Raw genomic sequence first — 27,550 nt, 5'->3', positions numbered from 1 at the left:
GTATGGTAAGCGTTTCTAAAGTTACGACCATATATGCCAGTTGCTTTAAAAAGCTTGATTGTCGATCTTTGATTGTCAGTACTAAAATTGTTATAAAACGAGTTAAAAAAAATCATAGTATTGTATTAACCATTTGTATATTTATTAAGCTTTTTTTAAAATAGATTTTAATACTATTCAACGTTATTTACAAGTTTACAATAGTGTATTGCTTTTGAATTACATGCAGCAGTTAAAAAAGGTAAGAAAAACCCATGTTTCCAGGAAAGTTGCGGAGCAACCCTGGCTCTGTGGGTAGGTAGTCAGGGTACCAAACATGTAACATGATCTATATCGTGTATATTCCATAATTTGTTGCTTGTTGCAAGAAATTGTAAATATGCCATTTAATCAGACATTTAAAGGAAAATTATCAATATATTTGGATGAAATACATAAATGTTTTCTTACAAATGTTAGCAATAAGTCACAGGGTTTAGGGTTTTATGAGACTCAAAAGAAGCAATGCAATGATGTCCGTGAAAATATGCAACAATATGTCCTGAAGGTGTTAGTGTGTGATGATAGTATCCAGGGAAAAAAGTTGTAACAGTTGCTGGTATAATAGCCAAATTTCAGGCAACCTTGACAGAATACTCAGTTTTGACACTGACAAGAGAACCATTTTTTTGCTCACAAAAATGATACGTTTCAGACTTATAAAAATAGTAAGATTTGAGTGTGAAGGTGAATCCACTGCAAGCACAGCGTTCGCATTAAGTGACAAGGACACGAGACATTTCGCAGGCTATATCCCACACAAGCTGATGAAAAAACTGCAGCGAACAAATAAAACAAAACATGAACTGTTAAATTTATTGGATGCCATGAGAGGAGAAAAGGAGCATCAGAAAGGTGTTTGCATGTCACAGACAAAGGAATGGCTCCATAAAAATACAGGGGTGGGCTCTTTCACCTGACCGGCATTTCTTTTTTTTGAAATCTGTGTGTAAGTGGCATCTCACTAATGGGAAAGTATTCATGACCAAATTTTAAAAGAACAAATCGGGTAGACAAATACAAGTTTAATGTGTGACCAAAAACTGAGATGATGATGATGATGATGTATCATCATCCCTAGCTATGATGTTTGTAAAGCAGTACATCCAGGTTAGATGCTATTCATTTAGTAAGAGTGTAGTTAAACTTAGTAATTAGACATCACACAAGCAGCATGTCAAAGAATCCAAGGGACTCAGAAAGTCATTGAAATGAATATTATTTCAAATAGACATGCGATGCATAACACTCTTTATAGCTTTAAAAACAATAACACAAAAATTTACATTGTCTCTCTGTATATTTCCATGTACATATAAATTAATACAAAAACGAACATCAATTATTGTGTGTGTATGTTATTTATTACCTGATCGCCATGAAAACCATAACCATTGAGTACTCAGACATGGCTCTAATACATTTCGACAGTTCAACATCTTTTCGGCAGGGTTGTAGTGTCAATTACTTCTTCCACTGCACGCTTATACTGACCAGTATTGCCAGTGATACACTGGAGATGATGAGATTTCTGTAACCTTAATGACATTCTCTTGGTATCAAAAGGCTTGTACTGTGGGGTCACTATTTGCCCCACAGCGATGTCTATGCTTACTGAAGTGGGCCTCTAATGGATCCTGGCACAGTTTCTTACTCTACACCATGGTTCAAAAGATATCTCGTAACCTCAACGAAAGATTTAACTGCGAATGACAAAGGTGGAAATGGCATTGTTTGTTGACAGTAATTTAGTTCCTCGAGTATCAACAACATTCATGATCAATGTATTTTAATTCAATTCTGATTTGGGATTAAGCAGAAACAAAATTGTTTTGCCATAACCCAACCTACTCACAAATTAGTTGAAAAATTGCATCGCTATATAGATTACCTAACACCATTTTACCAATAGTTATAACCACCTTTCTAGTGCAAACTTACCTGACATCTGCAACCCCTCTAGTGTCTGTCGACTGAGAAGCATAGCAGCTCGTTGTGATGCTGTGAACTGTCCTTGCCTTCTTGCAACTCTATCATGTCACTCAGTGAAATAATTTAGAAAATCGAGTTCAAGCCACTAAAATAAAATATTGAATGCAGGAAATTAGTTTGTAATAATAAATCAACATGCATTACTAGGAACATAAACGCGACAGTTGCAGCCTAACATTTTGCATATCAACCACACCAAAAACTTACTCTTGGTTGCAGATTATTTTTTGACAATCTGTACACGTGTGTGTCAAGTGGTTTAAAACTGATATATCAACTAGAATTACTGTACAATCTGTATTAGAAACCGCGGCAATGCAACAGAGGGGATGCGGCTTTTATTAGAGCATCTACACATATGAGAAATGATAAATCAATTAGAGTGTGCCTTCTAATACAGATTTCACGGTAACTCGTTGAGCGCCATTGCCAACTATAGCCGCCATCTACCACACACTCCACCCCCATTTTGACTCTTTTGATCAAAAATAAACAAGAAATTATTGAAAAAATATGGTACAGAAAAAGATTAAAACTACGATGCCTTTACAACTATTTAATAACTCATTCAGATTTGTATAGAATGCCAGATTAGCTTTATATTTTCTTAGATGTTCCTACTCGTACATTTAAGCAATCAAAAAACTTGTCCATACACATTACCAACTTAGTAGTTTCCTATGAGATGTATACAACAAGCAATGAGGTTCAACAAGTCTAGACAGCATATATTACATAACTGTCACCTTTTATTCAATGTTGTTGACTCATTTAATTTGTGCAAAAATGGGAAAATTGTCTTTGAAAATCATACCTGAGCTGCAAGGTTAACTTTCATAATCGAGAAAGATGTTAAATTGATATGCTCATATCCAATCTTGTGTAACAAGTGAATCCTGGTTCGATCATCCATTATCGACTCGGATAGATGCCTCCATAATATCGGATTACCATTCTGTAAAACCAAAGATTATAAAAACATCCCACCATAACACATCTGGAAACTGTTGACTCATCCCCGATAAACTCTATTTGGCTGAATCTGATTTCTGTTGGCGACTTTAGAACAAACCAGTTAGATGGCAATGTCACAAGACCAATATGTTGGAAATGCAGGGACTTGTATGTTCCTGTAAAATAACAATATTCTGAATATTAGTTATTTTTTTAACACTTTATTGTATATTGGCCTACCCTTTTTAAATAAAGTAATTTTCATTTGGCCCTTTGTAGAAACAAAATACACAATATACACACTATAGGCTTGAGCCATTAACAACAATCGTTTTACTAAGATATATTTTGTAAGTTTTCTTAAAAGTGCCCAATGAGGCTGAATTTCTGATATGAGATGGTAAGTTATTCCATAGGGTTATCCCGCGATACTGAAACGTCCTCTGGCCTACAGATGTTTTCCATTTAGTAATGCATACATTATTACATTTCGCTTATATATAAAGGCGCCAAGCCATTGGTTGCCATATACATTACGATACCCAGAAAATATGAAATTCTGTAATCGATAGGCAAGATACTATGCTTTTTAAACAGTTCAAACGACGATTGGCTAAAGTTGTCAGAGGAAATCACACGACATAACTTGGATTGACTTGTATTGCCCGATATTATACAGCAATAGTCCAATAACGACTGAATAAATGAAAAATACAATGTTCTCCTGACGGAAATAGGTAAAAAGCTGCTAACTCCCATAAGAACACCAATTCATTGGCTAAGCTTTTTACAAAGCATATCAATATGATGATCCCATGATAGTTTTATCTAGGACAACCCGAGCGACTTTTCAAAACTGACTGTTTTAATTATTTCACCATTAAAGTTAACCAGAAAATCAAACGAGCATAGATTTTGATTTAGATGTGTTGATTGACATTAACCTAAAGCAAAATTGGACAAACATCATCATTAATGCACTTTGTGACTTGGTCCAGACGATAACCGCGTTTGATCGAAAAAATAATGGTAGGTCATTAATAAATAGAAGAAATAATAAAGGTCCTAAAATTGAACCCTGTGGTATACCATGTTGAATATTGACAGCATCCGACTGTTTACCCATCAAATACACAACTTGCTTTCTGTCAATCAAATGAGAATTAAACCATATAAGGGAGATTAGAGAAATGCCATAAATTGAGAGCTTATTCAATAATACATGTTTATCTATCATATCAAATGCCTTGCTTAAATCAAGAAAAAGCAAACCACACAATAAGCCATCATCCATATTGCTAAGTAATACATCACATAGCTTAATCATTGCTGTATGGCAAGAATGGGATTTCCGAAAACCTGACTGCGATTTAGAAATTACATCACTACTATTCAAATAATGGTATAAGTGATCATGCACGTGTTTTTCAGAGATTACTGGGAGCAACGAAATTGGACGAAAATCACACAAGTCATGGGTTCCATCCTTGTATAATGGAATAACTTTGGCATGCTTAAACATGTCTGAAAAAATACCTGATAAAATACTGAGGTTGAATAAATAAACAATACTTTCACAAATGAAAGGAGCAGAAATACACAAAAGTTTAGATGATGTATTGTCAAGACCAGCTGACTTAGAACTAGATAGTGAGAACAGTTGGTTCTTCACGAACTGGCATGTGATCGAATATTGGTCAATTTTGGGTTCAATAAATTTCCGTAAATTCGAAAAATGTTAATCTGCCACTGAAACATTGGGTCGTATTTTGTCGGCAACAGATGCGAAATGTGCATTAAAATTATTAACAATTTTTCGAGGTTATTGTCAACTGAAATATGAACTTTAAGAGAGTTAGATTTACCATCACTGATCAAATAGTTAAGGGTTTTCCACATGGTGGCACTGTTGGCATTGATTGAATTAACTACCAAATTACGTTTGGCTCTATATTGGTTTAGGACAGTAACATCACTCAAAGTACATGCACGCCTCCGAAGATTGTCTCTTTCTATAATTTTAAGTAGAATGTCCGTATTCAGCCATCCTGGCTGTCTTAATTTGTTCACACGTTATGGGGCATGCGAATCACAAATATATTAAAAATAGAATGCCATGTCTCAAATGCTAAATTAGTGTTTAACTTTGTTAACGGATGTTGTACATTCATTAACGATGTAATATTCAAAAATAAATTAGACATATTGTCAACACACCTTGAAACATCCAGGGAAAAGCGCCCCTGACATGGCAATAACTTCGGTTTTGTGTAATCTACTTGAATCAATATCACATTCACAGAGAAGTGAATCTCCAATAATAATTGAATTAAGCCGATCTGATTCATATTCATTTGGAGGAGCTTGCGGTGGAGAATGAGTGACTTCACAGAGATCTTCAGAAGTACCAGGTGGTACATTTTCTATACAGCCAACGTTAGAACTAATCTTGGATTCATGACTACGCATTCTGCTTTCCAAATCTAGTATATGTTTGTTCTGTTGCACAAATATGCCCGGCGATGGCACTCATGCGGTACAAGGGTATCCATGCTTGTTCCCCATTTTCAAAAAATGACCCATTTTTCTGATAATTTCTCATAGAACACCCCCTAAATCTGGGAGAAATTTCAAGTAAAAAACACACCTTTTTTTCCACAATCTGAGAGCTTGTATTTATTTACCTAGCACATTTTAGGAGTCATAAAGAATAACTTTTCTTACCCTTCTGGACTGTGCTGTAGATTTTGGCTCCACTGACAGAACATAGCGACCATCTAATGTCTGATTTTGGGGGTAGCATCTGCCAAAAATCACTCCATTCTCTTTTTGTCACTATCCGCTAGTGTTTTATGATTTCAGCTAAAGATACAAGACTTTTGTAGTCTATTTTTGTCTTCTCGTTGTTTCTCATTCTCTGCACCATCCCAATGATAGAGGATTACCAGCAACGTATATCTTTTATGTACAATGCAACATCGTCAAATAGTCCAACTTCATTACCAGAAACGTAACTATTTGTGCCAGACATTTTTGTTGACTTGATCCTCTTAAGACGATCACTAGATATACCATTTGGAGTGCTGTTCAATAATGCCACTATGGTACTTTTGTGGACTACACCAGCTCCTTGTACATTTAGAGAATTTGTGCTGAACTTCATCATCAGATTCATCTTCATCAAAGACTGTTTGTCGCAAATGTGATGCTGTTTCAATGTTAATGTCATCAAGTTCAAGCTCCAATCCATTTTCATCGTACTGTATAAGATGATGTCCCACTTGCCCTCGATCTGTATTTCCAGTGTCAATTGGGCTTGAATGTTAGCTGCAGTTGTTGCATAATAATGTTGAAGATCTTCCTGAGCCTGTTTCATTCCGTCCTCCCAGGCACTTATATGTTCATCACTGGGGAAATTGTGCATATCTGGGGCAATATTTGGAGCTGTATGTCCTTTGTGCCACATGTTTTCTATGGCTTCTTAAAATGTCAGGGCCATGTATTTCCTGAAGGCGATTCACGTTTGCTCTGTTTTGAAACATATCTGTAATTGTGTAATTGTGCTTGTTGACAGTGAAGGAACCATTGGCCGAAAAATCCAGATTAACTGCCTGTTCTGGAGCAAAATCTTTGGTTGCTTTTATAATTAATACTGCATGATGGCATCCCAAGCTATCATGCTGGTAAATTTCTCTTGATAAAAAGTCTTTAAGACTTAGATCCCCAGTTCGATACACCCACAATCTCCATATCCTAAGGAAATTGACCACATATGATACATATTTGACTCTTTCTAGAAGAGTTGCAGTTAATGAGTAATAGATTTCTACAAAACACCAAGCCAGTTTAAGAAATGCCAATGTCCACTGACATTCTCTTCAGGTTGACTTACACCATTGTTAATCTGTGAAAGGCAATTTCGCACTTTAGGAAATAAAACTCGCTCACAGCTTTCGCAGTTCATTTTGTCTCTTCTATCAATATAATCTTGCTGGAGACCATGTTCTAGGATTCCAAACCAGTTGAAGATGATTCATGTAACATAAATTACCTCCCAAAGTCAGTACCCTGAACGCACGTTTTAGATGATTTACAAGCTTTTTGGCATTATGGACATAATCTTGATCACTGAGCTTCACAACAGATGTTTTTCCTTGTCAAGTCACCAGTTTACCACTCCCAGTAAAATTTTCATGATCAATAATGTACTTCTCACCATCATCATTGCCACTGGCATGCATTAAGTGAAGCTTTCTTCTCCTTGAATCACCATCAGAAGCATGGCCAACAAGAGGTCCTAATACTGGCAGAATATATTGCTCATACATGTCTTGAATTTCATTCCACTGCCTCAAAACAAATACATGTGTGAATGTGTCACAGGTGGCTTGCAGATGTAAAATTATTGCTGGTTAGGCTTTGTGTAAAGGGTTCAGCATGATGACACGAGCAAAACCACCAACTCTGTTCTCCCTGAATGCTTGAACACGTCTTGGATAGGCTTCATCACGATCTCCAACATTAACAACATATGTTTATTACACTCATGATGTTCAGTGTCAGGACCACACCACCCACATAGTTCATATCTATTTACCCACTGCACCAAGCCAATAATCACGGTTTCATCTTCAGCTGTTTGTACTAGGACATCTCCTGTGATGTGTGTTGGACTCTTTCAACATTTTGTACTGATTTGCTAAATTGGTGAAAACATCTACAGCATCGTTCAATTTACAATTTTTAAAATAGAACGTATGCTTTGCTCTAGACCTCTTGTGTACGATCACTTGGACCAAATATATTTGTAAACAGAAATCTTGCAGTCCTTGGTCCTCCTACAATCCTGAGTGCATCATATAATTGTGTAGTAAAACTATTGTACCGTCTGCCATGTGATTTTCTTGAAATGTTTTCAACAATGTCTTTCACAAATCGTAGAATTCTTGACTTCCCTGACAGGCAGCCCTTCTCATAAGCTCTGTGTAGTTCATATACAATGGCAGAAACATCACCTCTTTCTGAATGGAACTTTATCTTATTTGATAACTTATATTTCCTTGTGTTTGCTCTTGCGAGCTCTAGAGCTAACCGGTATATAATCAAACGCTGAAGTTTGCATCTCTTTCGTAATTCAGAAAGTTTTTTTGTCTGTGCTGCCTTTTTCAGAAAACGATTGTTGGTCTTGTTTGTTCTGGAATTATGTTCTTTTTCTTTGTTAGCTCGTTTAACTCTCATCAGAAATGCTTTATTAGAAAGCAAACCTAAGCATTCAGAACATGTTCCAGATGAAAATGGCCTATACTATATATAAAACTCCTATTCAGTAATATAGTAAAGTACTTCTCAATTGATGGCTGCTTCACATTGGGAGTTTGTTTTGAAGTTGCAGGTACTCAGGTATGTGTGTCTTTGAATGTTCACTGGCATTATGCATAGCAGTTCCACGTGCAGGGAAAAGTTTTAGACAGTAATTGCATCGCAAACACCTAATTTTGCTATCCAAAATAAATCCAACTTTAAGAAAAACATATTCTCCAAGGCATGTCATTTCCACTTTTGTATCAAGATCACCCATTGCAGATTCTATCTACTGTAAGCTCTCTTGATATTGTTTGACTTGGTTCGCATGTCCAGAGGTTTTAAGGTGTGCTTTTACATTGGATAGGGCTTTAATCCATTTTCATTACGCTTATAGGTTTTCACTTAACCAATCCGTCATGTACTGCAACCATCAGTGAGTCATCTGGAGCATTCAATTTTTCAGTGTTATATATTTGTTGAATAGCCTCAAGATAGTCATCAGTTAACTTCTGTTGATCGGAACTGTCATCACTTGTACTCAATAAAGAATGTTTGTCATTACCAACATCTTAAGTTGTCTCAGAATGTTGAGCTTTTTGTAATATAGCCACCTGCAGAAAATATATAAACCCATGATGTCATCTTAAAATATAGTACACTCCTAATCATATATACAAAATCAGTATAACACCTTCTACTTGTCTGTTAGTTTATTAAAGTGGTGACCTGTTAATTGCTAATTAGAACAAGCCGGTAGGCTGGTTGGCAATCGGCTCCGTTCAAAAAACAAGCAAGATGTGTTTGGCTGTTGCCATGGTAGGACATAAACGTAAAGATAACATCGATTTATAACTAAAACCGGACCCCCTATACGAAGTTCGCAAAAACATTCAGTCTTTAAAAGTCACAGTACTTTATTACTAGGACGTATTCTGTGGTTATATTTATTATTTCCAACTGTTTTGTGATAGTTTTTGCTAGATTGAAAGCAGCATTATACAAATTTACAGTTCGTTCAAAGTTGCGTTGGGATTACGTTGATACAGTGTAACAATGGTGCAGGCGATCTCTTACAAGTGCGCAATTGAAAATTAAAATAAAAAATAAAAAGCATGATCATTTGAAGACTGGTAGGAGGCAATAAATTTGGGGCGAAAGTATTCAAAAATCAGTTTTTGGCTGTTGCCATGGCGGTGGTGGGCCAGGATTTTTTCCAATTAGTGACGGTACGACCTACTTGTAGGTTGTTATGGCAGCGGTGGACCAAATTGTTCCTACGAACTAGGGTGAAGGTGTGACCTGCCTGCCAAGTTTGAGTGAAATTGGCTGAGCCAAATAAATCAATACGTCAAAACGCTGGAAGTCACACACACACAAGTGATTTTAAGGGCAATCCTGGCGGAGCGGATCACCAATAACTTAACTTACAGTGATTTTAGAAAGTAGGCCCTATACCTATTTTTGTCAGGTCAGGTTAATTTATAACCCCTGGTCATTGAAAGAACTGTTGTTCTGCTTTATAATAGAACAGAATAATGTTATAAATAAATAATTTATTGTATGCTTATATGGAGAACATTTAATGTTGAAATGATGCATTGCTTCAATCGTCATTTAAACTATTCACAGATTGGGTAAAAACATTGATATTATTCCACCTACATCATCGATCATGGCTGTCTGAAGCTTTGCTAGTACCGGGTGAGGTTCTATGAACATCAAATAACTGAGTTCCCTGTATCACAGGAAAATTGTATGACTCAAGAGTTAGTTCAATGAATTTACATACACACTGTAGAATAGAATGATGTCTTAGTGAAAAGTATCATATATATACAAATTGATTATTGCTTATGAGTAGAAATAATGCAATTTTACGATAAAGAACTAAAAATGGTTAGAAAAAAACATTTACCAAATAATGTGATGAGAGTCAACACGTGACAAAAAACTTGACAAAAAAAAAAAGAAAATCAGTAATCTGAAACAAAATAAATATGCAACGGTATTAAAATATGATGACATACATTATCATTCTTAAATATAGAACTGATCATCCCCAGGGCTAAACTACTCAAGGTTCACAGCGCCCTCACAGCGACATCGATATACCATCACAGCCATAGATTCCCGGGCACACATTTCATCACAACATTGAAACCATCTTTATATGAACGAAAATTCGAATAATATTAATCCTCCGAGTGGATCCTCACAGAAACAATCAAATCCACCATCTAACTCTTAAAACCTGGTGGAAATAATGGCTTGCGTTTGGTTGGATTATGAAATTGACACGGGACTTTACATAAATTACAATGCGCATACGAGAATGATACTACATGAATGACTGGGTGAAAGAATCGTGCCTACCGGTGTTATGTGTTGTACAGCTCACCACATGAACCCCTGGAACACAACCACACAATCTGATTAAAATCTGATGTAGTGTACGGGCTTTAATTATTTTGGCTATAAACTTATTTTAATTTTAATTTTTTATTACTTTTGTTATTAATGCCCTTTTATTTTATTATTTTGTGATTTTTTTTTAATTCCGCCCTACCTACATCTGACCCGATGCCTATGTAATGAGATTTCAACGAGACCCACTCGACGATTTTAGTCAACGAATCACGGACCTCCTTCTATAGCGCACATGATGACGTCACCGGGCAGAGTCTGGTGGCAAACACACTCAAATAAAATGGCGGATACGACGTTAGCGACCGGGAAAAACGCGGCTTTTCGGTAAGTTTATCATTGTCAAATGCAACGAAAGTCATTTTTGCATAGCTATTTTGGGAGTGACGATTTTGTTTCCATCGGTTCGACCGAACACCAGTGTCTTTTTCCAGTCGCCTGCCCTGGAGACGGGTGATGTTTTGTTGACGATCAGGCCAAAATCGTCTACGATATTGAAGCCGTAGCTGTAAATATCAAATTGTATCAACATTTTGTACATTATACAATAGCTTGTTTTCATTCACAAACTCACTGCATGCTTCAAAATTTTTGCATCTTTCACGACGAACTCCGCGACTGTCGTACGCCATTTTCCTGAGATAAACGATACTGGGGCTGTTTAATTCACTACCACCCCTCCCGATTACGAAGTTCACGCTGTTTAATATACCGTCATTACACTTTAAAATGCGATGATACGATTAAACTGCTTGAACAACAAGTCATTGTTAATGACACAGTCCCCGTCCCAAATTTTGTGATCTGACATATCAATTTGATGCTGATGAAGTCATTGAGATTAGATTGAAACCATTAATAGGAGATGGATTTGTAAAAAAATTATGATTTAGTGCTTTTACGCAAGAATTGGACATTGGGCAGTCATATTGAATCAAATTACAAAAAACAAGTGGCGTATACAACAGATTGTTTATTTACATGAAAACACGTGTTCCGTGTAGTAGTAATATGGCCAAAAATAAAAACAGCCGTTATTTGGCCATCTTTGATCTGATTTCACTTGAACTGAAACAAATGGGTGCCAAGATGGCAGCAGATGTAGTGATCATGCAGTAGGTGTATGTTCAAATTTCATTTCAACTGGATTGCAGTGTTCTCCCCAGAAAATTTTCTCAATATTGCAGCTAATTTGCATACTAATTAACATAATTGTTTTTTTTAAATAAACGAGATTCACTCTATACAGTGAAACACATTTAGTTAATAAAAATATTAGTTAATATTACAACTATGAGATCATTATTAAAATTGAGTATTACGTGAATTTGACCCCTCCCTCCTTAATCTTTTGTGTTACTACTCCCTATTAATGGTAAGCATTCCAAATATCAACCGTAAAAAAAAAGATGGCCGCCGCTATGAACTATTTATCTCAGTCGGGATCCATTATTTATCTGGATCAAGCTGAACGTAAATCAACGACAGAGCTGGCAAATTTTACAAAGGCAAATCGACATGTTCGTAAAGAAGACATAAACAGAATCATTTAATTCATGGCACCGATCTGTGTGACGCAATGCAAGAAAATATGTCCACAGTGCTAAACTCGTTCAACGATGCTCGTCATGAGAGGAAATCGAGCGAGGAAGCAGCCAACATTTTAGACATAAGAGGGACGCCATCAAAAAGTATTTCTGAAATGAAGTTTTATGGTTTTCGAAGATTGCCATTACTTGTGAGACACAGTTTGCTCCTGCTGAAATGGGGAGATAACAGCAAGAAGCCAGTTTGGTGGCCAGCGGATGTGATGTTTCATAATCCATGCCACCCTCCCAAATTTACTGATAATTGTAAAACTGGACAAAAATGAGCATTACAATATTCTCTACTTGTCGGGTGAGCAATAGTTTTTTCTGTGTCAATTCCATTCCATAATTGTCAAGCAACAAGGAAATTTTTCTTTAAAAAGACATTTTTATATGGCCTTTAATGCCACGTTTCGCCATTTGTGTACCACCTTGTATGCGTGTGATTTTCTGCATCGACTCAGCATTGTATATAACGTGGGGTTTGCACTTACCATATATAATTGTTTGAAACAGTGCAACTTGTTTTTAATTTTAGATTTGTAACAAATTTTCCTCTGTCAACAAGTGGAAAATGGGAGAGAATACACGTACAATATAGTATAGGTGATAGCGAGGTCCCAGCTAGAACAGGCCAAGAGTATTACGAAGTACAGATCCTGATCAAAATACAACTTTGCTAACGTTGAACCAGAAGCATTTGGGTGATCAAATCAGATTTTAATTGTTTTTATATTTTTATGATTTATTTTTTCATGCAGAAATATTTGTAAATCCAAATCAAGAATCAACAAATCAGAGAATCGATTTGACAAATGGCAGTCCACGAATAGATAAAGCACCCGAAATATACCCAGCTAGCTGCTAGCACTTTATTATACACTTAATGCCATAATGTGGGGAGTCATGACTTTGACTATTGTACTCTGTTTGACTCCATGTGTATCGTACGCTACGACCGGTATTGTCGTACGTAAATTGGCAAAATATTTATGGCTATGCTACCCAAGTTATAAGACACTGAAATCCATAAAATACAGCGTGAAAATATGTTGATTGAAGCTCCATTATAAAAACCTTTGATTCGATGAATATTTTGTTGACACTTTTAGTACTGACATTCATTGACATTAAAGTTAATTTATATACCTCTTTCTTAACAGAAGTCATGGGAATGACAGCCACTAGTTCATCAACACAGACTGCCAATAACACCAATGCAAAAGAAGGGGAGATCAGTGACATAACTTTCACTATTGCACCGTCTTAACCCACAACATCCACATCTACACACAGCACCTGCAGCAACCACACCTATATAATTAGAACACTCAACACCGTTCATACCCATGGAGAAAACAACGGCTCCCATCCCAGAGGAACCAACAGCATCTGTGCCCATGGAGCAAATTTTGACAACATCTGCATCTATGGAACAGCCGACAAATTTCACAAAGCGACCAACAGCTTCCACACAAAGTAGAAAATCATCCAGAAAACCAAAGAAGTCTGCCAAGCTTCAGCAAATAGAGAGAGAGACGATAAACAACTTGTGCGAAAGCTGACTGAGCTTAATAAAGTGATGACTACATCAGTACATACAGGCCAAGACTACAACGAGTTTCTGATATTACCAAACTGGAGTATAGCCATCCGGACATTTACGACAGACTCATGAAAGTTGTATTTTGTGATGAAGACAGTATTAATACTCTGATCTCTTTCCTTGCAACACATTTCCATCATGTCACAACTATTCAAATGGCAGAGGATGTTATAGCTTTTTTAATTGATGAATGAAATATTCCTGTAGACAGATATTCATTGTTCGTATATATCTAAACTTAAAACATCGGAAACATGAAAGTTGACTTGTGTTCATTGTGTTTTAAAAGAAAACTCTCCCCACATACCACCACCATCCATGGTTGTTTTACAATCTAGGTTTTTTTCTGATTGGTTGGTTAATGCTATGAGATTTCAATGAGACATTTTACAGAGGTTGGTAAGATCTATGTATGGGCTTTGGCGATCAAACTAATAAAATATTACCGGTAAAAATTACAAAAATGGAAAAACAGTTAGGTTAAAAGCCCAATAAGATTGTATCTAGCACAACTCTTCCAAGGAGGGGGTGATGTTACAATACTGTAGGTTCATAACAATTGTTGTAGAGACCCAAATTCTGCAACATACACTGTAGTATGACTAATTACTGCAAAAGAGAGCCCTTATCTTCAACAAGTTTTGGGAAGAGGTTGCAGGTCATTCCAAATATACAACAAATTAGAAAATCGGGTATATTTTTATTTAAATTCTTGTAATGAGTAAAAGTTTTCAGGGGTCACAATATAACAAGTGAAATTATTTACTAATCTTTCCACACGTAAATTTTAGGGATATCACTTTTCTTTATTACACTGAAGAAACAAGTTCTATAAGGTTAAACACAGTTCACCCATTAGAACCATCCAGGGTTTTTCGGAATAGATGCCATGTGTTGCATCTGGCCAGATGGAAGGGGCTACCTGTACATTTATAGATGTTGTGGCGAATCTGTTGGGGGGATAATGATGGGTATAGACATATCCTATTATGCATGGATATCTTAAGGGGGTATGCAGGATGGTAAGAATGACCAATGAAGATGACACCATGGACTGTTTGTTGAGTGGCCTGATATAAGAGTAAGATTTATATTTATGAAAATCTGTTGACCTTCTTAGTACTTAGTATATAAGATATATTTTTTTGGTGAATGAGGGTGTGAACATGAATCATTCAAGTACATGTATAGTTCAGGATGAAGTACACTCGCCTCGCAATGGGGATTCCTTCAATCAGATATAATGAATGTCATCACTAGGCAGGTGTGAGAGCAAGGAACAACCTCTGGAGAGTATAGGGGTAAGTGTCGTGGCAGTATTGGAATGTCCTTATAGGTACACTCCCTTGAAGATGTTTTTACCGGTGAAGCGATTATGAGAGCAAATGAAAAAAACGGAGTGAGGGTGATGGAGATTGGACAAGGTGACAGCACTATGTACATATGATGGAAGTTATGATAACTGACTTGTACCATATATATGCGCAGTTAAGCGCACAGCGCTAATAAGGGAGCAGATTTTTTCAGATATACAAGTGCATTGCCTTAATAAATGAATGAATGAATGAACATTAGTTTTCTATAGTTATTCACTTATGACCCACATGATTCTGTTGTCACCAAAACCTGACCCATTTTCTACCTAAATGAAAATAAGAGTAAAACATTAATGTATTCGGAAAATTTCACTTGATTCAGATCATTCGTTGTCAAGTTACAAGCTTTTTAGCATTGAAAAAGTCTCTATAGACTACTGTATTGTAATTACTGTCGGGTCCTCTATAGTAATTAGAAAATGACACATTTTCCCAGGCCAAATCAAAGCATATTTGAAACAATGGTTTGCGGATTGTAATATAAAGCAGTCAAGGATTCTTACCAGGCAAAAATCAGAATTTTGATAGAGTTGACCTTGAGGATGGAAAGTTGATCATGAATTGTCCCTTTAAGAGTCGAATAGCCAGTCATTGTGGTTGTAGAAAGTCGTAATGGTCATTGAAGGGATTTTTATTAGTGCATGGACATAACTAGGGTACAAATTTAAAAGAACATGTACTATACAACAACAAGCGAAATACCCAGCTTATTCCGAGAAATTGAGATACGAAGAAGAATCTGATGTACATGTATTAAGAATTACCTAATAACCACTTGTGATGCGTTGGAGATCGATTGGGGAAATGGTCATAGGAGTAAAGTTTCAGAGGTTTCTGGTGCGAGATTATAGTAGATGGTAAAGTAACATGATGCTCTTGTTAACGTTGATGGCATGGAGCCACTTATGGTTGCTGGCATTGCTGCTGGTATGCAGCCAGGACACGTTCGTGGCATGGCCTTTGAACGGCGGCCTGTAAAACTTGTCGTTCGACATCTGGTACAATTACGTTGTGGGGGGTGCATTTTCCAAGACCCTCTCTGGTGTTACGCAGGTGACATGGAATTTTGGGTCACGCACTTGTTCATCATTGGCCTGGAGGCCAGGCTTGTACCATCCTGAGATTTTCCAGGTGACATCATGGTCAGCATAATAACGTAGTATGTCACGGACATAATTTCGGAACTCTAGCATTTGGGTGCTTGTTGTCTGAAATGAAAGTAGTAACATTGAACAAGACAAATAATGTTTTGTAGATGAGGTATTTTACAAATAGATCATGATATAGAGGGAATTACTAGAAATTACTGATTGCGAGGTGTTGGATGCATAAGCGGCGGAAAATAGTCACACACAACAAACATTCCTGCAATACCTGCTGAAATAAATCATGTTGTATTTGTTTTACTATACCTCAAATGTTTCAGTGAATGTGTAGTTAACATGTCCAGAAATCACTGGGAAAATATGCATTGTTCTGGATCGCCATATGAATTTCCAAGTGATAAGTGATATTATTATGGTGGCGCGATAGTAGGGGTGTGGTGGGTTTTGTAATTTTTTTCTTGCAAGGGCGTGACGCACACTTGGCGTAAGTTTGCAAAATATGGTCACGCGCATCAAGTTGAACTGAGAAATTGTACTTAGTTTTTTCCCAATAAATATTCATGAGGTATATTAATAGACATCGCTAAGGGCTCTTATTTAGAAAGTGCTCGCTCACCCAGGAATCGTGCAGGAATCCTAGCTCAGTGAGCGGCCCTAGATTAGACCCAGGAAGAAGCTTTACTTCACAATAACTTCTTTTTAAGTAGTTTGATTTCAGAATTCAAAAAAAACTTATAGAAACCAATGCACCCACATTCAGTGAAGCAGTTAAAAATCTATAAGGAGTGCTCCCATTATGAATGGGCTTTTAATGAGACCTGATTTTTAAGTAGACAGGAATGTTTAAGGGCCCTAAAGGAATACACGAGTTGATGCACTGAGAAGTAAAGTAAATAGTCATGATGATTGTTAACGGCTCTGTTTTCTGTCACCCTATCCAATTTAGGTTGTGTGTAGAGGGTGGTAGTTTGATATTATATGGTTGAGAAGAAATTAGATACACTGTCACTTACCTTCATTGCATGTTCTGAGAGCAAGAGTCTGGAAAAGAATGCAGAGGTGAGTGGAGTGTTTAATATATTAGCCGCTTTGGATGTAATGCGGCATTGTATCACTCGCTTTGCCATGTCCTGGGTGAAGGTAGCTGGACAGTGACTGTTGACGTTGGCTGTCACAAAAGTCTGCTCCACAACCGATGATAACATTAGCTTTGGTGACAGCGAGTGTGGCTTGGTTGATGTAAAGAGGCTTTGGGATGGTCTTGTGATGTGGTAGATAACTGTAGGTATTATAGGCAGAAGTGGTTGGTCGAGCTTTGGGATGGGATTGTGGTTCAGCATGGTGTTGTATTCAGCCTCAAATAACCCAACAATTGCTCCAGTCCAAATATAGTTCTGGATTTTGAAGAGTTGTCTTGTGTCCATGGGTGTTTCAGTAAGGAGATAGAAGAGGTCACCTTCGGCAAGTTCTCTGTAAGATTGATGCCATCTTTTTGGAACTTCTTGGGCTTGGGTTTCTTCACTATGATAATTTGGGCTGTTAATGTTGGGTTCTCTGATGTGGTGGTCAAGATTTCTGATAATGTCACATTAGTCACCGTGAGATGATTAAGTATTCCATGGCTGCATCAAGGTCCCCTGCTTCAATGTATTGTGCTAGCATGGTGATATAAAACATCTTTCTGATTTGAAGATTTGGGGGTACGAGTTATAAGTTAATGCTAGTGTTGGACAATAATTAAAACAAGGTGTTAGCTAAATCAACAGGTGCAATTACTTTGTTTGTTGAAGGCATGCGGAACGGATTTCAATGTACTGGTACATGTTCCACATACTTTTGTGTTAAGTTCCTGTGCTTGGAAAATGGGTGTTGTTGATGAAGGATTCTGGTGGTGAGAGGATGCATTACCCATACAGGGAATGCATCCTCTCACCTACTGATTTAGATGTTGAAAGTGTATGTGGGAATAGTGTCTGAAGTCTTCCCAAATTAGATTTGGGTAGGTGACGCATGCAGTTGAAGACAATTAGGCATTCGTGCAGATGGTGCGAGTGTGTGCCATTAATATTTTAAAGCTCTTCCTGGCAGTAATGTTGGCCTGATGGTTACCATTTTCCGGGAATCGATACACTAGTACAAAGCACATCCAAGGGCGAAGTTCGAACCATGACCAGTGTTATGTTGTTGGGAGTCTGCGTTGGATACATGCTTTTTCAACAACATATGCAAAGTTGCGATAGGTGTTGCTCTCCAACATGTAAACAAATCAATGCTGCTGCCAGGTAACTTGTAGGGGGATAGGGGTCATGGGTATGTTGTGGCTAATGGTGTTGTATTGTCCAGTGCCAAGATAATGTTTTTGATGTGTAACCATTGTGGAGTATTTTGGAGCAATTTCTTATGCCCATGATAGTGTCATTGCGATCATGCATCACAAATATTATGTTCTCCAATGTTTTCACTCGACTGATGAGGACCAATAACTGGTGTCTTTCCCAAAGTCTATACTTGCGTTATTGACTTGAAATCCGAGTAGCAATTTGCGGACATGTCTCCCCAAGTGCCTTGTGGACCGTGCTACAAATATAGTAGGTTACACGGAATTGGATGCGGCGTGCTTTAGTATGACCCTTCCTAACAATGACCAAGAGTGCTTGCGTTGGTGAAAGCAGAAATAACTGCCAGGGATGGTTACTTTGCACGCGTTATTGAATTTGCCTTACTCCTGGTGGGACAAGCATCAAACGCAATTGTTCAGTTTCATTTGGCAAGTTTGACAATACAGAGAGAAACGAAGTACTTCATTTGTTGTATGTCAGTTGAAGTACCTGTCCCTTAAGGTAGCAGAATAGTTTTTTGGGCACTTTTCACATTTTCTTTTGAAAATCACACGAATAGCTCCCTAATGCATGCTACATACATTGGTGTATTTATTTTATTGAAAAAAAAATATTTTGTACAAGTAAACTGATTTTATTCTTGTGTGCAAACAAATGGCCAAGTTTTTGTTTATCCAGTGTACACCCAACTAGTGCATCTCATTAATATGCATGGTTTACAAACATAACTGAACTGAGGGTAAATAGTTTTAAGTTGGGCCACTTTCTTTATTTGCTATTTTCAAACAACTGATAAGATATCTGTTTGTAGTTTACACACAGCTGGGTAAGATGTGTGCACTGCTGCCTTTCTAGACAGGAAGTACAGCAAAGACAAAACAATCGCTTTTGAAACAACAAATTTTGAATAAACAAAAAAGTACATGAATGTACCACTTCAATGTAATTATATGTTAACAGAATAAAAACTTACAATAAATTTCTGTAATATTTTTTCTTGGCTTAGCCATTGAAAGGTGTCTGAACACGGGGTTAATGCAGTTACATTGGGAAGGGGCTCCCTTTTACAAAATATGGTTGCAAACAATAAAATACGGCCATCTGTGGTGGCTATGCATTGCATGGAAATTCTGATAACAAGCCACAAACTACATGTAAAGTTTGATCAATGATAAGAATATGCTGGGACCTGGTTTATATAATCCATTTTTCAGAGGAGTTTTCACCAAGTAGGCTTGCATGCTTAGGTTTTTCTAAATTCGTAAATTATGTTACATGTAATAAATCTGTCTGATAAATACTTGGTTGTTTTATGTAATGTACTCGTGCGAACAAAATGCACGGGAACGAAATAGTAGCGCCCCCCCCCCCCCCGGGCCGACGTCTTGTAATCGGATATGGGCCAGGTTTTCACGCAAGGCAAGGGTAGACTTTTTCGTACGACTTCGGTAAAAAATAAAAGTATCATCTAAAATCTAGGTAGTTGTTATAAATGATAACAGTGAGTCCGGTTACAATTAAATTTTGAAGAGATTCATCTACAAGTATAAGACCCGAGGTTACTGCGACGGTAAAACTCTGTTTTGCGGGATTTGATTTTTAATAGCACAGGAAATACTACATGTCGGCATACATCACTGGGTCACATTTTACAATTATTCTATTCACACCAATTAAAAAAAGGACAGCTTCCTTCATTAATGTGCAAAATATGCAAAGAAGGAGAGGGTTGTCAGTAATTCTTTAGTTTAGTTGTCATTCACTAATTATGGACGAGATAGTAAGCACGCGAAAATTTCCAAGAAAAAGAAAGCGAGGAAGAAAGAAGAAAAACGTCAAAAGAATGATCACTCCTGTCAAAAAGATGTTGAAAGAGACGATGCTGGGTTCGTACAGAACGGATTTCCCCGTCGAAACCAGTTTCAGCCATGAAGTGGGCGAAGAAAGTTTTACCGTGACACTGGCAGTCCGATGAATCAGACTTCGATTTAGTGGGTGATACTCCTGTTCAAAACGTTCGAGAGATGTCTGTATCTCGCAGGAAAATATTGTTACCTTCCGACGTAGAAGAAGAATTTAAAGTGAGAGTGAATGTCACGGCCGATCGTTTGAAGACTGCGAGATTCGACTCGTTGACATGTCACTGTTGAATGGCGCCCTAGAAAAAGAGATTTGTCAATTTTGCAAAGTAGACAATATCTCAATAGTGGAGCGCAGTCAGTTTGAATTTCTTTGCACGCAAGGAGGTTGTATTCGATCGAAACTGAGCCAGCCTAGCTTCCCGTCATCCCGAAAAAAGGGAGCAGTTTTCGAAATAAATAGAAAAGCTGCCATTGGAATGCGAGCGATTGGAAAGGGACGGCACGCTCTGGTAAAACTGTCAAGCTATTAGGGGTTACCTCAACCAGTAACGGGTCCGCCCTTTCGCCAGTATGTACGAGCTGCCTCCAGGAGACTCCAAAACTCGCGGCATGCTTGAACTAATAAGTTTACAAACACAACGGCCCAAAATAAATACACTGTATTTGCAAACACTTCAACTGCCAAGTGTAGTCTCTGTATTGTTTGCTACTCGCAAACAGAACCGCCCACTTTGCATAATCCAAGCTTTAATGAATGACGTCACCGTTCGTTATCAGCACAGACCGTCACAAAACTCCATAGCGTGAAAGAAAACCACCAAAAAACAAAGTTTTTCACCGATATAAATGTCGGTTCATGATTTTTCTCGAAAACAACTTTCAAAGCATTTCATTTACAATTAGCCCATGTAAATTTTGCTGCTAAAACGGGAGTTAACGTTGATTGAAGTTTGAAATCATAAAAGTGCCGATTTCTCGGTGTTCGGTTTCTGAAAATTACCGTTGACCTAATTTTAAATAGCGTTTCAATGAGTAGCGCTACGATATCGCCGTTTGGTTTTTCTTACTCTTGAATATGTTGGCTTCATATCCTTATTTACATATTTGCAAAATTCTATTTCATTTTTTCACAAACCTCGCGCAAACCAACGGTATACTCTAACTTTAACACCAAAAAACGTGCTGGAAATTTGTGATTTTCGGAAAGAAAAAAAAAACTTAATGCAAAAAATAGAAATACGGATTTAAACTTCATGACCTTTGCTTCAAAACAGTGTAAAGTTTTTGATCGCATGAATGACTGTAGAAATGACAATTAAAAATGTATTCACGTTAGTTAAATTATCAGCCCCGCTGATTTTCAGAATCACGTGACGCTAAAACAAACACAATATTCACAAAATATTAATAATAGGAAAATACAAGTCAAGAGCTTTTTAAACATATATAGATTGTATGGTTTCTTGTAAAATTTATTCCGATTATAGGTGTTTACATTTTTCATGCAAAAAAAACTATCCTGCTACCTTAAATAGTACCAACCTCTTAGGCCCCAGACAGGCTTTGTCAAGCTGGAATTGTACATTGGCATCAACCTGGCTCCATTGAGTAGTCTCAACCTCATCAAACATGCAAACAATATATACTCCCGTTTAACAACGGCAAAAAGGACAAACAGTCAAAAGTAACTTGACTCCCAGGTGGTGTCAATCTTCATTCTTTCATCATCGTCTCCCATCGAAGCACACCACGTTTCAGCGCCGACGTTGACCTCCAACACGTCGCCAGAACGAACACACAAATCAGACCGGACAGCTAAGAATGTTCAAGAGCAGACCCCCATATTCTTATAAACTGAGAAACTAGTCAGTAATACTGGTAAAAATTATAGTGTTATCAGTTTGCCGTCTATTTGCAGTCTCTCCTCCTCAACGTGAAACAAAAGGCTTTTATAACCAAAGCAGACTCCCTAGCTCAGTACAAATATATATGCAAAATAGGGATAAATTGACAATAGAACACAATATAAAGCGACAGAGGACAACATGACGTTTCAATGAAACCCTAACTACAAATTACAGAAATAATAAATACATAAAATATACTCAAACGTAATCCCTTTTTGTGTGATGCCCAATGTGTTTCCATTGATGATCATACAGTATTTTCTGTATGGATGCTGCCATCGATGTCATGCAATATTATTGACTGTCTTTTACTGTGACTACAGGCTAAAGTTGAATTGAGATTGTGTCGTTTGTTGATGGGACAATCCCAGACAATGCGATGATCCTAAGTTGTTTGCATGCGTTTGGTTCCATCCCCGGCACCCAATGCTTTTGCATTTATAGCATGAGTAGGCAGTTCACTGACGTCACGATTTCTCTTCATCGAACTACCCACACACAAACTGGTGGGTATAACAGCGCAATTTTAAAACTTATTTGTATCATCTGCATTTAAACGTAACACGACTAGTTTTCCTTTGGATATGTTCATTGTACATGTACATATTTTGTTATTCTCACCGTGGAATGAGAAATTCATGCGATGTTCCTAACTTTCGATTTTGATGAAGATGTAAAAGCATGTCTTTTTACATTCTGGATTAACATACAGTGTGTCTATAAGGTTACGTTCCTCACTTCACTGCATTTTCATTTGTTGGTAATATTAGGTCCTTCTCATCATTTGAATCGTCAATTTACCCCCCCCCCCCAAAAAAAAGTATTTCCAATCAATAGTCAGGGAATTAGAAAGCTTTGGAGGAATATTGACCCATTGACCAACCATCCAACCGTAACGCAATATGAATGACAGCCAATCCACCAGTAGCGGCGAACTAACTATAGTTGACGTTCCAAATAAATTTGAGAAATTACTCGTTTTTAGCAGCACTTTGCCTTCATAAATTCTGAAAATATAGTCTTGGATGTGTCCATGCAGCAATGGCAACTTAATGCATGGCAACTTAATGATTTTGATAACTGCATTCATGAGGTATCATTTTAGTTTGCAAGGCATGAGGTGTTAAGCCTTTTTTTCACTTGAAGGGCATAACAAATTTTCATAAAATATCAACTTGAATATAATGACTATACTTTGGTGTTCATTGTTAATTGAAAATAGTTGAGAGAAACAAACGTTAAGGTACTGCAATAATTTAAAATTGCAAGGCTACATTTTGAGAGTGATCAAAAGACGTAGCCTGAATTGTTTTGCGCCCGCATCAAGAATGACTAGCGATGCACCAGTAGCGGCGATCTAACAGTAGTTGACATTACAGTTGTCATGAATATGATCACTTCTGAATCTGGTCATTATGCTAAATGGTTCTTCTGATGACTCAACCTTCTTCGTGATTTGAAAGCCATAACACCTCTTATGTGGACAACAAATAGTAAACACCTGGGGATAATGTTGGATGACCATTTGAAAATTTATGACAACTACCAGCATGATGAATTGTCTTCTCATCTAGACTATATCTTCCCTTGCTACAAGAAACATTTAAAAGAGACCATGGTCACAAAGTTGGTTATGTTGGATTGCAACGGATTGTCAGACCATGTAATAATAATGTGCTCAAGACCAGTGTTCTATTGTTCTGTACTGAGCATGAGCTTAATGTTCTTTGTGTAATGAGCATGTGCAGGAAACCCGGGTGTACTCTCATTTGCATAAAAACAAGAGAATACACTACAATTTCCCCATCTTTAAGTGTTTGAATAATATATTTTTTCTTTTTATCTTGTATATGTATATGTATTTTTTTAAATGAAACATTAATTATATAACATACACTAACCTTAACATATAATATCGTAGAATATCAACTCGCCCTCTAATTATAGGAAGTGGTGATGGAAAATATGACAATGGGTCATGTTTTCAGGTACTGGGTGACACTTCTTTTTACTTTCTAGCGACAGTTACAAGTGTATGACATTGCTTAGCTTTAATGAGTATATAATCTGGCTGCTGATGTACATCTTGTTTTGAGTATTTGCTTTGTTTGGTGAGAGCAACACTTCCAATTTCAGTCCATGGATAACTTCTTTTATGATACGCCTAGCTATTGAATCCTGAGATAACTGTACTAATGAACAAGTTGAGTGGTTTGGCTATATATATTTTTGGTATCCTCGCAATAACCTCATATTACACATCCATCAATTAAACATCAAACTTTACATCAACTATAATTGCTTATAGTTAACACAAGGGACATCATAATGGAAAATATTTCAAATGTTAGATGCTGAAACCATTGTGTATCCGTGCAAAATAATTTTGCTCTGAATAGCAGACATATCAGCATTTCAAATGAGAATTTAGAACTAAATGTGTGCCGTTCTGTGAACTCAACACAAAACAGTGCAATTTTAATTTAATATTTTGGCAGTGACAAGATTGTAGCTAATGAGCTGAAAAAAAATCATTGGTGATCAATCCATAATATAGTGATATAAAGCCAACAGGTTTTGTCCTTCACACATGTAAATATGTTTGCAGAAGACTGTAATGAACTAAATCTTTGTTGTTAAGATTAAATAGAATAGATCCTCCTGACCATCATACCATAGTTTACAAGAGCAGTGTCCAGTGTTGGTCTGTAGTATATTGAAAATCTCAATTCCTAAATAAACAACAATTGTAATTTATTCAGCAAGATCACTGTGGTAATCATACATGTGCAACAATAAATGTATTTTTTTTCTGTACAGCTCAGTTCATGTCAGCCTGTCTGCAATAAACTTCTTTGCATGCACAAAATAGCTATGAACATATTTTTATAATCCAATGGCTTTAGGCTTACCTCTGATACAAGGGTCTCGGTTAAGGTGCAAGTATTAAAATATAAACACTAGCACCACCAATACAACAGCTGGCGACAGCCGTGTCCCACTACATCATCACTATTCCACTGACACCCAAGTTAACATGTTACAAGGGAACATCAATTAGAATACTTGTAGCAAGGGTAGCAAGTATATTGAGCTGTGTGTATAAAGAAAATGTTAAATCAATTCCTGAATCTACTGCAAAAGTGTACTGCAAAAACAACCTTTATTAAATCATGGACTGTTAATACTTAAATACGATCTGAAAAGTCACTTACTAACCAGGCCTATTTGCTCAAACTTCTCCTTCAGCGCGATCCGGTAAAATGCAAGGAATACAATGGTAGGATATATAATTGAATGTGCTTCTTGTAGTGGGAGTATGGTCATCTTGAATAACTTTTCCTTGTTGTAACCAGGTTTTGTATATGTCAATATGCGGGTAATACAACAGAGTTTCTTGCAAAGGCTTTTCAGAAGTAGTGAGAGCATATACACTTCTTGGCCAATTGGGGACGTATAATTCATGAGTGTATAGGAATAATATTTTGGCTGCCACTAGTGTTCTGGTAAACTAGCAATGGGACATGTCATTATGCGAGAAATTGAATGCGACACTCACAATGCTAATATGGTAATATAAATCCGTTGACAACATCTCAACAAATTACCATTCAAAGGCATTTACATTTATCATTTCTAGTTAATATTCATTCCCAGTTTTATGTTCGTATTCCATTTGTTACACAGCAAACATTTTTGTACCTACAAAGCAATGGAATAGTCCAACTACCCCTTGTCCCTTGTGTTTTGATTAACTGTCACGTGAGCGGGTATGTAAAGTCTACAGCAATCATTGTATCATCGCCAGCCAATGAACCTTTGTATTGGTTCACCCTCCAAACTTACCCTTGGCAGATTGAGCTACTACAGTATGTATTTAATATGCGCCCTTAACGACAAAAATAAACCGCCAATCAGCAATCTTGTATCAAAATACAGTAGAGCAACACTAAGTCGGCACCGACATACCGTGCGATTCGGACGATGCGGTCATTGGAGTGTCCATAAAACTGCCTGGGGATGTTGCAAATTATCTCGGTAATTGCCTACCGGGAGCGGGAGTTAGGTGTGTTGTCTCTTTCTTGTACAAAGAAAATTGCAAAATGATGCCAATTTCCGGCAATCTCTGACGGATTTGTACTGTTGACCAGTTCATTGGGTTAGACATATCCAAACTTCAAGAACATGGTGCAACCCGATTTCCAATGTCAGATGAATTGTTTACTTTGGAAACTGTAGCATTTGTTGTTCTGCGACCTTGCAAATTTTTCCGTGCACTAACGTTAGACATAGAAATTCTACTTGTTCTAGGCAGAACTTCAGCGTCTGGTGTGGTAACAAATGCACAGTGTTTGTGACCTCTGTGACTGGTGGTTTGGTTATTTACCATAATGAAGGGTTTAAATTATAGTTATAATCAAATAATGTTGAGACACACAACTTAACTAAAGGCATAGTTAACTGGTTTTTAATCCAGGGGAGCTAAAGGGTCTCACTCATCCTTGCTTGGCCAGCAATCAGGAGGACATGATAATTATTCGCATAAATAAACAGAATTCTTGCCTCTCGTAAAACCGGTGTTTTTAGCCACTGCAGCAGCTTTTTGTATATTTGCTGGAACTCTTTGTTCCATTTAATGCTATCAGCCGATATGCTCGAAACAACAGTATAAGTGGTATTTTAATACCTTCATCAACATCGTTCTAGTACACTAGTACATCTTAAACTGCTACGGCGATCGAGGACGATCTTGCAGTCTTTCTTAAGTCAAAAGCATCCTACCTCATGCATCCTTGTCAGGGCCCCCACAGGTTGCACTACAGGCTGCATATGTATTACTAGTATTTCTGCACATCGCGTCACACTGCTGAATGATCACACTTTTGTACTACAGTGTTCGTCGCATCATGACATCTGATTCCAGTACTTTTTCAAATGCCTTCTCAAGTACACTGTCATTTACGCCGTCCCGTGGACAAAGAACATTGCCTACTATGAACGAATGAACCCAACAGTGGGCAGTGGAACTCGTAAACTTAGCTGATGCGGGAT

The sequence above is a fragment of the Saccoglossus kowalevskii genome, chromosome 17, assembly GCF_978046115.1.
Source record: "Saccoglossus kowalevskii chromosome 17, keSacKowa6.1, whole genome shotgun sequence".
In the NCBI taxonomy this organism is placed as follows: domain Eukaryota; kingdom Metazoa; phylum Hemichordata; class Enteropneusta; family Harrimaniidae; genus Saccoglossus; species Saccoglossus kowalevskii.
This window is presented reverse-complemented; position numbering follows the sequence as displayed.